Raw genomic sequence first — 16,079 nt, 5'->3', positions numbered from 1 at the left:
CCAGTGCTTAGAACAGTGCTTAACACATAGTAGATGCTTAACAAATGCCATAATTATTGTCATTATTGCTCTCCCCAGCACTAAGAACAGTGTTTGACACAAAGCAAGCGCTGAACAAATGCTATTAATATTATTATTATTATTATTCACCAGCACTTAGAACAGTGTTTGGCACAAAGTAAGCACTTAACAAATGTCATAATTATTATTATCACTCTTCCTGCACTTGGTACAGTGCCTGGATGCAGTAAGCACTTAACAAATACCAGAATTATTATTATTATTATCCTATCGATTGAGTGCTTACTGAGTGCAGGGTACTGTACTGAGCGCTGGGAGAGTACGCTATCACAGAGTAGTCCACAGCAGGTATACAGGCTGGGTGGTTCCCCCTCCCTTCTCTCATCCCTCCACACCCCCCTACTTTCCCCTCTACCCCCCTTCCTCTCCCACATGCTCCCCTCTTTCTCCCTGATCTGCCCCACTGCCCTTTCCAGCTTTTAACTTCAAATCCAACCCCAACATGACAACCCTGCCCAGCTTTCTTTGCCTTCGGTGTCCCAATTCTGGCCTTCGGCCTCCCCGCCTCCAAATCTTGGGGTTCCAACTTCCTCCCCTTCCCCCCCCACAACTCCATCCTCCCCTCCTGCCCCCCCCGCCCCCCCATCACCAATCCCCCTATCTTCCCATCACTGCACCAAGTCTCTTCCCTGGGCACCTTCACTTTCTGTAGGTGGAGAGTTACCTATTCATTCCCTATTTTGATAGAATTGGGCATCCAAACTTGTATACTGTACTACAAATGTAAATGGACCATCTACCGTGTGACCTTAGGCCAGTCACTTCACTTCCCTGTGCCTTAGCTCCCTCACCTCTAAAATGGGGATCAGGACTGTGAGCTCCACATGGGACAGGGACTGTGTCCGACTCAGGTTGCCTGTGTCCACCCCAGCACTTAGTACAGTGCCTGACACACGGTAAGCACTTAAGAAATGCCATTATTATTATTATTATTATTATGACGACCATGAGCACACCTAAACCCCCTCACAAATCGCCAACCCCCACATACTCCTCGCCCTGATATTTTTACATGAATGAGTAATTTGGAAGAGTTCTTGTGATGTTCACCTGCATTCTTCCCCCTCCTCTTCTTCCTTACTAGATTTTTTTAACCGCCCCCCCAGAAGAATATTATTTCAGGATTTATTTCCGTCTATGTGCTCCACTATGGAACCGCCAGTTGGGAGGAGAGAGCTGGAGTTTCCTTTTTTGGTGATACCATTCAGGGGCCGTGTACTATTTTCCGTTTGTCTTCAAATCCCTTCCTTGCATACCCTCTCTTTTCTGTCCTGAGGGCTAGAAAGTTGGAGTTTCCACACTGCTCAATGAGCTGGGAAGGTTGGGGGGGGGAATCAGTCGATTAACGTACTATTTTTTGAGCGTTTACTGTGTGCAGAGCACTGTACCAAGTGCTTGAGAAGAGTACGGTAGAACAGAGTGGGTAGAGTGCATAAAGAAGCAGCGTGGCTTAGTGGAAAGAGCATGGGCTTGGGAGTCAAAGGATGTGGGTTCTAATCCCGCCTCTGACTCTTATCAGTGACTTTGGGCAAGTCACTTAACTTCTCTGTGCCTCAGTTACTTCATCTGTCAAATGGGGATGAAGACTGTGAGCCCCACGTGGGACAACCTGTTTACCTTGTATCTACCCTAGTGCTTAGAACAGTGGTAAGTGCTTAACAAATACCATTATTATTATTATTAGACACATTCCCTGCCCACGATGAGCTTACAGTCTAGAGGGGTATAAGGGAGACAGTGACCCCCAACCTTAACCCCAACCACCCTCCTTACTCAAGTTGGCCTATCTGAGGTCAAATCCACTCTCTATTTCCTGCTTTCCAGCTTCTCTCCTGCCTGGATTCTCCCCCAGCTTCATTTCCCCCTCCGCCAGCCTCTTGCTTCCAAGTCACCTCTGCTCTGTTGTCACTTCTCATATCTTCAGCTATTTGTTCCGGTGCCGTTTCTTCTCATTTCAAATCCGACTGGAGGTTGAAATCTATTCGATTTATTAGACTCCCTTATGGGTTGTTTGGACTTTTTGGCAGCTACTTCTGAATCCTTCTCTGATTAGGGTAAAAGTTGCTCCCAAGGCCCGCAGTAACAGGAATCTGCTCGGATCTGTCTTTGTCCTCTGTTTCTAGTTAAAAAAGGGACCTGTTCCGATTTGTTGAATTGTCACTGTCGGTTTAGTGTTCTTCAGTACGAGTCTTCATTTCTTTTTTTGCTAGCACCTCAAATCTTAACCGTATGTCAGAATTGAAGGGTTGTTGTTGTTTTTTTCCCCTATTTTTATTTTTTGTTCAGTTCAGAAGGAAAGAGGGCTTGGATTGTAGCAAAATGGCAAAATTTGTGTTTTGAATTCTTCTGGATCTGGTTTCAGTTCAGAATGTAGAGTAAATCTTCAAATGAGGCTGCCAGTAACTAGGAAACACCAACTTTGGAGGGAAATACCTTTTATTTTCCCTCCCCGATATAAATGGAAATTTATGTAGGAATGTCAGCTTCAACACTGTCTCCTTAGCAACCTGAATCTCTTTCTCCTTTCTCACTATCTTCTGAAATAATGCTCGCTGATTACATAAAGACTGCTAAGATAGATTGGGTATTGGCGGGTGGGGAGGGGAGAGGATTCAGGGTCAGAAAGCGACTTCAAATCCCTTTTCCCTTTAAAACCCCAACCCTTTCAACCTCACCAAAGAATGTGGGGTACTGAGAAAAATCTAGATTGAATTTACTGAGCAGGATCTAATAATGTTGGTTACTCTCTCTGTAATTACTCTCCTAGTCATCCACCTCCTAACCTTATTTCTCTCTAGTAAAAATTAAAAAAAAATCCCCCTATTTAGTAGGCTGCAGGACGCTGCTCCATAAAAACCCAAGGCACATTCAGTACTGTCTTTCCCTGGCTACCTCCTCTTGGCCCCCTGTAGAAATTCATACCACAGCAGTCATTTCTGTTCAGGTTCTTGAATAGCAGCCTGGCTTATTTTACTTAAAATACTTTCAGGCTAACAGAGCCCGTTCACGAACGGCTAGAAAAGAAGTGGCGATTGTTTGATCCAAGGCGTCTTTAACACACAAATTTTTGTTCTAGAAGATTTCCAGATATATGAGCAGCTCCCCCACCCCACAATTTTGAACCCCGCCCTTTATACTAGCATATGTTGTCTTAATATTTTAAGCAGATTTTCCAGCATACAGAATGTCTCACATTAATCAATCGATGGTATTTACTGAGCATTTACTGCATTCAGAGAGCACTGTACCAAGCACTTGGGAGAGTACAGTACAAGAGCATTGGTAGACACGTTCCCTGCCCACAACGGGCTTACAGTCCATATTTGTACCTTAGGGTGAATAAGGCAGGAGAGGAACTTAAAATGATCTTTCCTATTTGCTTCCAGTTCCCGAGTAAACTGCACTAGCTCCTTGTGAGAACCAACAGAACACAGATTCTCCACTGATCTTTAAAGAGATGGACTTCCTGGTCGCTCGAAATAAAGTTCCTTGAGAGAGAGTGCCGAGAACAAAGTTTTACCAAAGGCCCTCATGGCATCTTCAAGATGCGATTAAAATCTATGTCTTAATGACAGCTATAACCTCTATTTGTCATAAAATGGCCAGTTTGTGTTTACTACAAGTAATGTTCTAAGAACATACCGGTGCTGATTCATCATGCCTCACACTTTCTCTTTCTCCCAGTTTTTAAAAAGTACCATTTTTATTTTTTAATGAATCATGCATCATTTGCTCTTTGTAATAGATTTTCAACACAGCTCTACCACTGTATGCCTACCAGATTGGGCCAGCACTTCTAGTATGAAGCAGTAATCTTGAGGGGGTTATTCAGTTGTAACATTTGTTTTCGTCCCTGGGACTGAAATTCAGCAGGCAGGGGGAATTCTAAAAAAGAAAAATAAGGAGTTGTACGTTTTCAGGTAGTGGCAAGCTGATTTCACATTTAGGGTCGGTGGAGCTTATGCATTTGAGACATCAAAACACGGTTTTATGTTTTGCGATATGGGTCGTTGGAATCTCTTTGCAAGTGCAATGTGACAGAAACTGGCATTGCTGATTCTTAAATGGGATCTTTAAAAAATAAGCATGCATAATAGTATGGAATGGGCATCTCTACTTTTCATAGTTATGTCTAATGAATCTGTTCTGTATAGACTCTTCTAATGAAAGTGACACAAGAGCTTAGCATCCACTGGGGTCGGTATAGAGACTAGTGGGTTATAAACTATTTGTTCACCAAAGGCAAACATATGCAAATGTGACCGTGTGTATCCCTGCACGTTTGTTTTTTTTTTTAAATAGTTGTGCTGCAACTATTCCACTAGGAACTTTGGGGTATAGAGTAAACTAATGGGTTGTTGTGAAAATGATAGAATCGGTTTCATTTATGAACAGTGTGTATTTTTGGTTTATGAAGCCTAGCCACGTATACACCACTCATTGAGTGAATGGTCCAGTCTGTTTTGGGGAGCTCAGTAGTAATAACCTAGGTGAAGGAATCCACATAACGGGCTCTTACCTATAAGGTGGACTATATTGACATCTCAAAGAGTGCCGAAAATCACGAGCCTATTTTTGAAATTGCAATTTATACTAAATATAGGTTATGGCTATAAAAATGCTGTCATATGAAAGAATGTCTTTTAAAATGTTCCACTAATTCACTAAACCTTTTAAAAAAAAAGCTTCCTTGGGATAGATAATCGGGATAAAGTCAGTGTGAAATATCCCTGAAAATGGATGAGTGTCCTAGATTGCTTGGCCTGGGCCAATCTGAATATGTTGCATCTGTACCATTGATGTGAAGCAAAAGTGTCAGTTTAGAACACGACTTCTTTCAGAAAGGATGTCACTGTTGCTTTCAATGAGTTGATATTAGCATCTTTGCAAATAGCTCTGGAAGTAAATAGCTCTGAAAGATTGGTATTGGCTTTGAAATGTGCTATTCAAGTAGCAAAAACAGAACAAATGCCATTGGGTTATTAAAAGTTTAAACGTTTGTTGTAAACTAATGATCAAATCAGCTGTATTTATCGAACGCTTACTATGTGTAGAGCACTGCCACGTGGCTTAGTGGGTACAGCATGGGCCTGGGAGTCAGAGGACCTGGGTTTTAATTCTGCCTCTGGCACATGGCTGCTGTGTGATCTTAGGCAAGTCGCTTCACTTCTCTGGGCCTCGGTTCCCTCATCTGGAAAATAGGGATTAAGAGTGTGAGCCCCATGGGGGACAGGGACCGTGTCCAACCTGATGAACTTGTATCTACCACAGTGCTTAGTACAGTGCCTGACAAGTAGTGAGCCCATAACAAATACCATAATGGTTATTATCATTCATTCATTCATTCATTCAATCATATTTATTGAGTGCTTACTGTGGGCAGAGCACTGTACTAAGCACTTGGGAAGTACAATACAGCAGAATTAGCAGACACATTCCCGGCCCATAATGACCTTACAGTCGAGAGAGAGACAGACATCAATCCAGCTAAGGTTCTCATGTTTAATTTATATTTGACTCAAGGAAAATAAATATAATCCCATTTCAGGGCTATCAGAAAATATAGGTTTTTTAATTGTTCAGATTACCAGACTTTACTCAGAGAAGCAGAAAGCTTGGCAAAAAGTGGTGTCGGATATTTCTGGGGTTTTTTTCCTTGAAGAGGGAAGAGAAACCTTAATCTCCAGAGAATCACTTGGGAGATCTTTTGGAGTAAATGGATTTGTTGGATGTAGGTCACACTGTTTTTGCATCCGTCAGGGGTTTTTCCTGAGCACTAATTGCGTGCAGAACACTGTACTAAGCGCCTGGGAGAGTACGATACGACAGAGTTGGCAGACGTGTTCCTTGCTTGCACTGAATTATTTGGGAAGCAGCTGTTTGGCCCTGTGGAAAGAGCATGAGTCTGTGAATCAGAGGACCTGGGTTCTAATCCTGCCTCTGCCACCTGCCAGCTGTATGACCCTGGGCAAGTCACTCAACTTTCCTGTGCCTCCGTTTCCTCATCTGTAAAATAGGGATTTGATACTTGTTCTCCCTCCTGCTTAGTCTGTAAACCTTGTGAGGGACAGGGACTGTGGCTGATCTTCTTGGGACAGAATAAGTGCTCAACAAATACCACGATTATTATTACTATGTAGGCATTCAGTCCAGTCTCTTAGGAAATCTTTAACTTGATTCTGACCTGCCGCCAGAGATTTGCAAAAGCGCTTCGGCCAGAATTTCATTTAGGGAGCATTACAAGGAGGAGACTACACAGAAACACGTGGTTTTTAAAAGCCATGTGATTCTTACTACACAGGACTGGAGTCCAGTCCCCCTTAAGTGGGTTTTCATGACAAACTCACTATCATAGCAATTCAGTTATAGAACCAAACCAACGGATGTGGTGACACTGAAGAAAAGCAAAAATGATGAAAGGGTTAGAAAATGGACTGCTCAAGGAAAGGATAGAATAATTTTGGTTCTCTGGCTGGAAGATAGATTCCAAGGAATCACCAAACAACGTCCAAGTATAATGAAGGGCTACGAGGAGAATGTTCATTCATTCAGTCACATTTATTGAATGCTCACTGTGTGCAGAGCACTGTACTAAGCGCTTGGGAGAGTACAATACAACAACAAACAGGCACACAATGAGCTCAAGATTTAGAGAACGTTGGTCCATCCTTTTCCGTGCTCAAGGAAAACTGAATACGAGGAAATGGACTTACTATTGATTGCCTATTCCACTGATTCCTAGGGATGGGCTACTTAAGCAATTCTCCTTTCTATGTGGACTCTCCTTTAATTTGGGAAATGAATCACATCTCCGTGCATTATTATGAAGTAGAATAAATGGAAACACATTGGCCAATCCCAGCCCTACCGCTTGCCTGCTGTGTGACGTGGTGCAAGTCATTTCATTTTTCTGAACGTTGCTTTACAAGGGCAGGGAATGTGTCTGTTTATTGTTATTTTGTACTCTCCCAAGCACTTACTACAGTGCTCTGCGCACAGTAAGCACTCAATAAATATGAATGAATAAATGAACATGGGAATTGAATACCAATTCTCTCTCATTCAGTCATTCATTCAATCGTATTTATTGAGCGCTTACTGTGTACTGTGGAAAGTACAATTCAGCAACAGATAGAGACAATCCCTACCCAACAATGGGCTCACAGTCTAGAAGAGGCTAGGATAGAGCACAGACCTGGAAGTCAGAGCACCTGGGTTCTAATACCGGCTCTATCACTCTCCTGCTGTGTGACCTTGGCCAAGTCACTTCACTTCTCTGTCCCTCAGTTTCCTCAACTGGAGAATGGGGATTCAATACCTGTTCTCTCTCCTACTTTGTCTTTGAGCCCCATGTGAGACAGCGATTGTATCCAGCCTAATCAACCTGTATCTACCCCAGAGCTTAGAACAGTGTTTGGCATATAGTAAGCACCTAACAAAATACCTTTTTTAAAAAAATAGCTTATTTTTTGCTGAAATGAATTGATTAATATGTGATTTAAGAAGTTTAAAAAATGAGCCAAAGAGGATGTGTAAACTAATTTATGAGATCTAAGGTAAGAATAAAAGACTTTCTTTATTAGTTGAATGCTTTTACAAGTTAATTTGATAAATGTCATTCTTTTTGTGCCTCATATATTTGTGTTAATAATTTTGAATCCTCCATTTGAGAGATTTTTCGGAGAAAGACTTTTTTTTGAGATATAGTAAAATAATGATTTCTTCAAGAAACAACCTAATGGACAGATTAAAATAAATAGTAGTCCACTACTCTTGGTCATTTTGCCCAGTCGATATTCCAATATAGAAACCCATCTGCTTTACTTCTTCGCTTATGCCTGGTTTAAGGAAAAAGGCCATGGGAAAGATATTTAGCTTCATTTAGTAATTACAGAAAGATGAACTCCAACTATACGTACCGTAAACGACTGAATTAGCTCAGTTTTCTTCATTGTTGGAAACGTGTCTTTTACAGGCCTGGTTGAGGGGAAGAGCAAACTTCTCCTGAAGTTCTACTTCCATTTCCTGGATAAATAGGCCTCCCTGGAAACTGGTCTACCAGCTCTGTGTAGAACCAGGAAAAAGGAAATATTACTGCACTTTCATTTTCTGGTGGAGAGCAGGTTCCATAAACTTGGGTAGAAAGACCTTACTTGCCATCCCAGAGAAGACAACTTTCCTCTCCTGCACTTTCAGAGCCTTATGAAAATCACATCTCATCCAATAGGCTTTTCCCGATTAAACCATCTTTTCCACTACTCCCTCTCCTTCCTGCGTGGCCTATGCCTTTGGATCTGTACCCCTAAAGTGCTTGATATTAACATCACTCTCATTCCCACAGCATTTATATACATATCCATACGTTATTTATAAAAATATCTGTCTCCCCCTCTAGCTGTAAGATCCTTGTGGGCAGAGAGTGTGTCTACCAACTGCCATTTTGTACTCTCCCAAGCTCTTAATATAGTGCTCTGCACATAGTAAGTGCTCAGAAAATAGCATTAATTGATTGCCCTGCATGCTTTGGCAGGAGGAGAGGAGGAGGGAGTAAAGGAGGCTTTATGTGAGAAGATCCAGGGTGGCCTAGTGGATGCAGCATGGGCCTTGGAGTCAGAAGGACCTGGGTTCTAATCCTAGCTCTGCCACTTATCTGTTGTGTGACCTTGGTCAAGTCACTTAATGTCTCTGTGCCTCACTCACCTCATCTGTAAATTGGGGATTAAGACTGTGAGCCCCAAGAGGGGCAGGGACTGTGTTCAACCTGATTATCTTGCATCTACCCCAGCACTTAGTACAGTGCCTGGCAGAGAGAAAGTGATTAACAAATACCTAAAAATAATTATATAAATAAACAGATCCCACACGGGTCTGCTCTGCTCGTGCTGGTGCTGGGGAAGAGGTGGGTGGCCCAGCCTGAATCTGCCTGCCTGTGCTAACTTTCCTTTATGTAATCCTTATCATCAATGGTACTTATTGAGTGCTTACTATGTGCAGATTACTGTACATAGTACAGTACTTGGGAGAGTTGGCAGACACATTCCCTGCCCTTCACTCATATCTTCTCCTTCTCCTCCACCCGGGGTGGAGAAACAGACCAGATGTAGTTAATTATAGGAATAAGCAGAGTCTTGAACTAATAAAAATAGAAATGACTAGCTTGGATGCTTGAAAATTACCTGGAGGGAAAACCACCCCTAGGTAAGGACTGAATCATGCAACGAATTTAACACTGCACCCTCAGATGAATCTTTGGCCTGAGTTAAAGAAACATTTCATGCAAAAGCAAAAAAAAAAAAATCATTGGCTCTGAAATATTCTGTATGGAAAATTCAGGGCAACATGTATATTCAAGTACTCTGTATGGAAAATTCAGGGCATCATGTATATTCAAGTACTCTGAATGGAAAATTCAGAGCAACACGTATATTCAACATGAATCTGGACCTGAATTGCAGCATCTGTACCACAAATATAGATCAAGTTTGAGTTTCTCAGTTCACCTTTTCTTAAATCGTCATCCAACATCTGCTCTCTACGTATCTTGGAAAATAGGTATCAGGAAAGGAACACACTCTGTATGCGTCAAGTGGCTTGCAAGGTTCTACGTAAATGCAAGGTAGCATTATCAGTCAATCAATGGAAGTTACTGAGTGCTTACTTTAGGCAGAACACTGTACTAAACCCTCTGGAGGGTGCAATATAATGGAGTTGGTAGAAGTATTTTGGCCCACAAGGAGCTCATTATTTCAAAGAATTATTATTCATTCATTCAGTCATATTTATGGAGTGCTTACTGTGTGCAGGGCACTGTACTAAGCGTCTGGAAAGTACAGTTCGGCAACAGATAGAGACAATCCCTACCCAACAACAGGCTAACAGTCTAGAAAGGGGAGACAGACAACAAAACAAAACAAGTGGACAGGCATCAATAGCATCAAAATAGAGAAATAGAATTATAGATATATACTCATCAATATAAGAATAATAATAATGATGGTATTGAGCGCTTACTATGTGCAAAGCACTGTTCTAAGCACTGGGGGGATACAAGGTGATCAGGTTGTCCCACGTGGGGCTCACAGTCTTAATCCCCATTTTACAGATGAGGGAACTGAGGCACAGAGAAGTTAAGTGACTTGCCCAAAGTCACACAGCTGACAATTGGAGGAGCCAGGATTTGAACCTGTGACCTCTGACTCCAAAGCCCGTGCTCTTTCCACTGAGCCACGCTGCTTCTCACTTTTGAATATACTCACCATTATATCAATATGTATACATCAGTTGTATTATTTTCCACATTTTCCCCATTTTTCTTAGCTGTCAAGGAGCTCTCTTCATATCTGAAACTCGTAACTCTTCTAATGAAAAATAATTTCAAATGTTATTAAGGTCGCATCTCCTCCGAGAGGCCTTCCATTCATTCATTCGATTGTATTTATTGAGCACTTGCTGAGTGCTTCCCCAATTAAGCCTCCTTTTCCCCAACTTCCTCTCCCTTCTGCCCCACCCTTGAACTTGGATTTGTACCATTTATTTTCTTCACCCTCGGCCCATCAGCACTTGGGTACGGATCTGTAAATAACTTATTTATATTCATGTCTGTCTCCCCCTCTAGACTGTAAGCTCCTTGTGGGCAGAGGCTGTGTCTACCAATTCTTGTGTACTGTCCTCCCCCAAGCGCTTAGTACAGTGCTCTACAAACGGTAAGCATTGGTCTTCCCCTGCAGACTGTAAGCTTCTTGTGGGCAGGAATGTCTACCAACTGTATTGTAGTGTACTTTCCCAAGTGCTTAGTACAGTCTTCACACAGTAAGCACTCAGTACCATGGTGCTTTGTTCTTGTTGTAATGTTTATTGAGTGCCCTCTGGATGCGATGCAGTGTACTGAGCACTTGGGAAATACACAACTAAGAAGTGACACTAGTCCTCGGGGAGTTTACTTATAAATAAAGAGTAGTCAAAATAAATAAGGGAGGGAATAATTGAATGAAAGGGTATTCAGAAGTGCTCAGGATGAAGCGTGGCTCAGTGGAAAGAGCACGGGCTTTGGAGTCAGAGGTCATGGGTTTGAACCCCGGCCCCACCACGTGTCTGCTGTGACCTTGGGCAAGTCACTTAACTTCTCGGAGCCTCAGTTACCTCATCTGTAAATTGGGGATGAAGCCTGTGAACCCCATGCGGGACAACTTGAATACCTTGTATCCTCCCCAGCACTTAGAACAGTGCTTTGCACATAGTAAGCGCTTAACAAATGCCATCATTATTAATAAATACCATGCATTGATTAATTGATGGATTTTCAACTCTTTGTGACTGTGCGTGTAGACATATAGAAGTCTTTCCTTTTGACAGAGAGTGCTGTTGGGATTGGCACCTCACAGACATGGAAAAAGCATGGGCTTGGGAGTCAGAGGACCTGGGTTCTAATCCTGACTCCTCCATTTGTCTGCCATGTGTCCTTGGGCGAGTCACGTAACTTCACTCTCCCTCAGCTATCTTCTGTAAAATGGGGATTAGGACTGATTATGATCCCTGTTTGGGACAGGGACTGTGTCCAACCTAATTAATAATAATAATAATAATTTTGGTATTTGTTAAGCGCTTACTATGTACAAAGCACTGTTCTAATCGCTGGGGAGGATACAAGGTGATCAGGTTGTCCCATGTGGGGCTCACATTCTTAATCCCCATTTTACAGATGAGGTAACTGAGGCCCAGAGAAGTTAAGTGACTTGCCTAAAGTCACACAGCTGACAATTGGTGGAACCAGGATTTGAACCCATGACCTCCGACTCCCAAGCCCATGCTCTTTCCACTGAGCAACGCTTCTTCTCTTGTACTTATTCCACCGCTCAGTACAATGCATGGCACACTGTAAGCACTTAAAACAAATAATAAAATCAAAAAGTTGCTGAAGGACAGTCTACGCACATAAAGATATAGCAAAGTACTTTCAATCCATTACCTTGTCAGGTAATGTGATGGCCCAAATCATCTTCTAGACTGTAAGCTCGTTGTGGGCAGGGATACCGTTATATTGTAGTCTTCCAAGCACTTAGTATAGTGCTGTGCACACAGTAAGTGCTCAATAAATACTACTGACTGACAAATACGTTGGCTCTCCGTGGAGCAAGGGGTAAAGTTCGGCTAAACATTGAATGAATCACTAAGGGTTGTGAGATGGGGAAAGTGGCAATGAATGAAGGGGTTCAGGATTGAGGGGTCTGCTAGGTAGGAAGCCCCAAAACCTGTCCACCCCAGGAAAGGAAGGACAAGAGGTTTTTATGACCCAATGGACATTAACAGCCATTCAGGCTCTCCTTAACTGCCTCCAGAGGCTATTTTTTTAAAATGGTATTTGTTAAGCACTTATTATATGCCAGGCACTGTACAAAGCGCTGGGGTAGATGCAAACTAATCAGGTTGGACAAAGTCCATGCCCCACATGGGGCTCGCAGTCTTAATCCCCATTTTAAAAGATCAGGTAAAAGAGGCACAGAGAAGTGAAAGTGACTTGTCCGAGGTCACACAGCAGACATGAGGTGGCAGGATTAGAACCCACATCCTCTGACTCCCAGGCCTGTGGTCCTTCCGCTACAGGCCCTGCTGCTTCTAAAATTGGGCTATTTTAGTCAAGATTTAGGGCTGACTGTCCCAGGCTGCTAAGACATTAGGCTCTTAGTACAGTGCTTTGAACACAGTAAGCACTCAATAAGTAGTACTGAATGAAAAGGGTTCCGCTGATTAACCCATCTGACTCTTTGGCAGCCATTTCCCAAAGCCCAGTCAAAGTTGTAATTTGGGGAGACAAAGAAAAATTACCTTCCACCCTAAAGAGGAGCTGGAGTTGAATTTGCAGTATTGGTGATAATCTCTACCAAACCAGACACACATAGGCATCCACTTCCCATTTGGCCAACGAGAAGCATTATTAGTTGGCTAGTAGGGCTAATGGGCCCTGTCTATAGCCATGACGCAAAATATTACTGAGACTTTATCAGTCTCAGACACAGTCATATCCTCTTCCACTTTTTAAGCCATTATTGAATGTAGCACTTCTGTTGGCCAAACTTGGAGTTGAAGGGTTGTTTCTTACTGTTTAAAAAAAAATCAGTGGCAGCTAGCAGAAACAGTAGAATCAACAAAAACTCCCATTCCACTGTAAAATAATTCTAAAGGGAAAACAAACCAAGCCCCATCATTATTGAGAAAAAGAGAAGATGTGGCCCATTGTCCATAAGCAGGAAAATATCTATCGACACGATATGTACATGGGTTGACAGAATGCTCTCAGGGGGACAGAAACCATTTTGAAACCCTGTATTGATGTGAAAATAATCCTTTGCATTGACTTTGCGATTCTGTTTTCATTTTACATTAATATCAACAATGCAATAGATTGTTATTTCACAGAGGGACGGGGTACGTTTTTGGTACTCTACCTTTTTTCCAGTTCAAAGTGCATTTCGGGGCCTGAAGCAGGAGAGTCTTTGGCTGGTGTTCATTCAGTCATATTTATAGAGCACTTGCTGTGTGCAGAGCATTGTACTAAGCACTTGAGAAAGTACAGTACAACAATAAGCAGTGTCATTCCCTGCCCACAATGAGCTCGCAGTCTAGAGTACAGCTCTAGCTTTATTTATGTGCCAGTGATGTATAGTGATGTATAGAATTCAATCAAGGCAGAGCAGTAGTTGCCTTCAGCCTCATCGATATCTTGTTTGCATCTGCTAATTCTGTTGTACTCTCCCAGGAGCATAGTACAGTGCTCTGCATCTAATAAGTGCTCAACAAATATGATTGATTGATTGTTTCATCAGGAGAAAAGCTATATGAAGCTATATAATAATAATAGTAATAATAATAATGATTATGGTCCTTGGTAAGCACTGTTCTAAGCGCAAGTCAGTCAGTCCCTGCCCCATAAGGGGCTCACAGTCCTAAATTCCCATTTTACCATTGAGGTAACTGAGGTCCAGAAGAGTGAAGTGACTAGCCCAAGGTCACACAGCAGACATGTGGCAGAGCCGGGATTAGATCCCCTTCTGACTCCCAGGCTCATGTTGTATCCACTAGACCGTGCTGGAGCCATGCCATTTATGTTACATTGGGAGAGTACCGTGATACCATAGGTTAAAAACAAAAAAGCTTGTGGAGTTAATCTGAAAATTCACTTTGGAGACATAAAATACTTGCTAAGGACTTGTATTTGGGGAGCAAAGATTGAGGACAGCCTTGATTATAATTATTAAAATTCTGGATTCTCAAAGTAAGGAAACCAAATTGAAGTGTTTTCATACTAGTGTTTTTTCTAATAGCAAAACAACAATATCAATATAGTTTATTCGTAAGGTGAGCCTTATTAGGTAGCAAACATATTAGAAAAAACATATTAGATGTGACATTAATGCCACAAAGCTAAGCTTTATTTCTTAAACCTATATATGGAAAGTTCGTTTGTGTTGCATTCTTCTCTTTTCTGAGCTTTCACTCATGGTTCAGGAAAGAAATCTTTCAGTCTGCAGCATCAGCTTAGAAGGCCAACAACATGTCGATTGTAATTGGGGAAAAAAGGGCAGACAGCAGAGCAAAAAAACGTAGGTGTATCACCAATTGGTGGTACAGCTACACTTTTTAATGTTGCAAAAAGTTTTAGTTACCTCATATAAAGAAAGATATAATACAACTGGAGAAGATAGAGAAAAGGACAAGAAACATGAGGAAGTTGGAGAAAGTTGTGTATGAGGGTCCCCACCCCATTTTCCAGATGAGGTAACTGAGGCCCAGAGAATCAAAGTGACTTGCCAAAGGTCACACAGCAGACAAGTGGTGGAACCGGGATTAGAAGCAGGCCCTTTGGATTCCAAGGCCCATGCTCCATCCACTAAATCAACGGCTTCACTGGCCGTTTCACTGCCGTCCTGGCATTTTAAGCGTGGCTGCGGGAAAGGTAATGAGGGCCAACTTTGGCTGCCCTGGACTTCCCATTTACTGATGCCAAAGAACAAAGCTGAATAGCTCTGACTCACCTGGACCATGCAGCAGCTGGGAGGCTGGAAGCTAGTCCTCTGCTCTTGAAGTGGCAGAAATTGAGCACAGGGCAGCAAAAAACAACAGCTTTTTCATCACCACAGCTTCAAATTCACACGGTTTCCAGTTTGGGCAACCCTGAAGAATGTCAGACCCGCTAAATGAAGTCTGACCAATGTGGAATACAGTGGAAGGATTATTTCTCAATGCTAGGCCTTCTACTCTTAGTTCAGTGTTGACTTTTTAAAGAACACCACTTTGCTAACTCATGTTCATCTTGTGATTCCATATAATTCATGGATCTTTCTGCTATCTTCATGCCTGCTAGGCCAAAAGCTCCTTAAGGAGCTTTTATCAATAATTAAGTGGTATTTATTGAGTGCTTACCTTGTGCAGAGCACTGTAATAATAATAATTGTGATATTTGTTAAGCACTTATTACGTGCCAGGCACTTTACTAAGCGCTAGGGTAGATACAAGGTGATTGGGTTGGACACAGTCCCAGTCCCACATGGGGCTCACACTAAGCGTTTTGGAGAGTATAAAATAACAAAGTTGATAGAAACATTCCCTGCCCCCATTAAAAATAGTGGTGTTAAGTGCTTACTATGTGCCAAGCACTGTTGTAAACACTGGGGAAGATACACGATAAGGTCAGATACACTCTCTGTCCCACAGAGGGCTCACAGTCTAAGTAGGAGGGGAAACAGGTAGTGAATTCCCATTTTGCAGACAAGGGAACTGAGACACAGAGAAGTGAAATGACTTCCCCAAGGTCACACAGCAGACAAGTAGCAGAGCTGGGATTAGAACCCACATCCTCTAACTCCTAAGCCTGTGCTCTTTCTGCTAGGCTACGTATCTGATACTATGTAACCATGTGTCTACCCCAGCGCTTAGTACAGTGCCTGGCACAAGTCCAGCGCTTAGAACAGTGCTTGGCACATAGCGCTTAACAAATACCATCA

The 16,079-nt window shown here is 42.3% G+C and overlaps 1 protein-coding gene across 1 annotated transcript in view; it reads left to right on the top strand.

Annotated features, from left to right (window-relative positions):
* Positions 1 to 16,079, top strand: part of TMEM47 (transmembrane protein 47) — a 39,248-nt gene that overhangs the window by 1,301 nt on the left and 21,868 nt on the right. The gene's annotated exons all lie outside the window — the stretch shown is intronic.

The sequence above is a fragment of the Tachyglossus aculeatus genome, chromosome 18 (assembly GCF_015852505.1).
Source record: "Tachyglossus aculeatus isolate mTacAcu1 chromosome 18, mTacAcu1.pri, whole genome shotgun sequence".
In the NCBI taxonomy this organism is placed as follows: Eukaryota; Metazoa; Chordata; class Mammalia; order Monotremata; family Tachyglossidae; genus Tachyglossus; species Tachyglossus aculeatus.
Note: the sequence above shows the minus strand (reverse complement) of the source record. Positions and strands in the feature narration are given on the sequence as shown.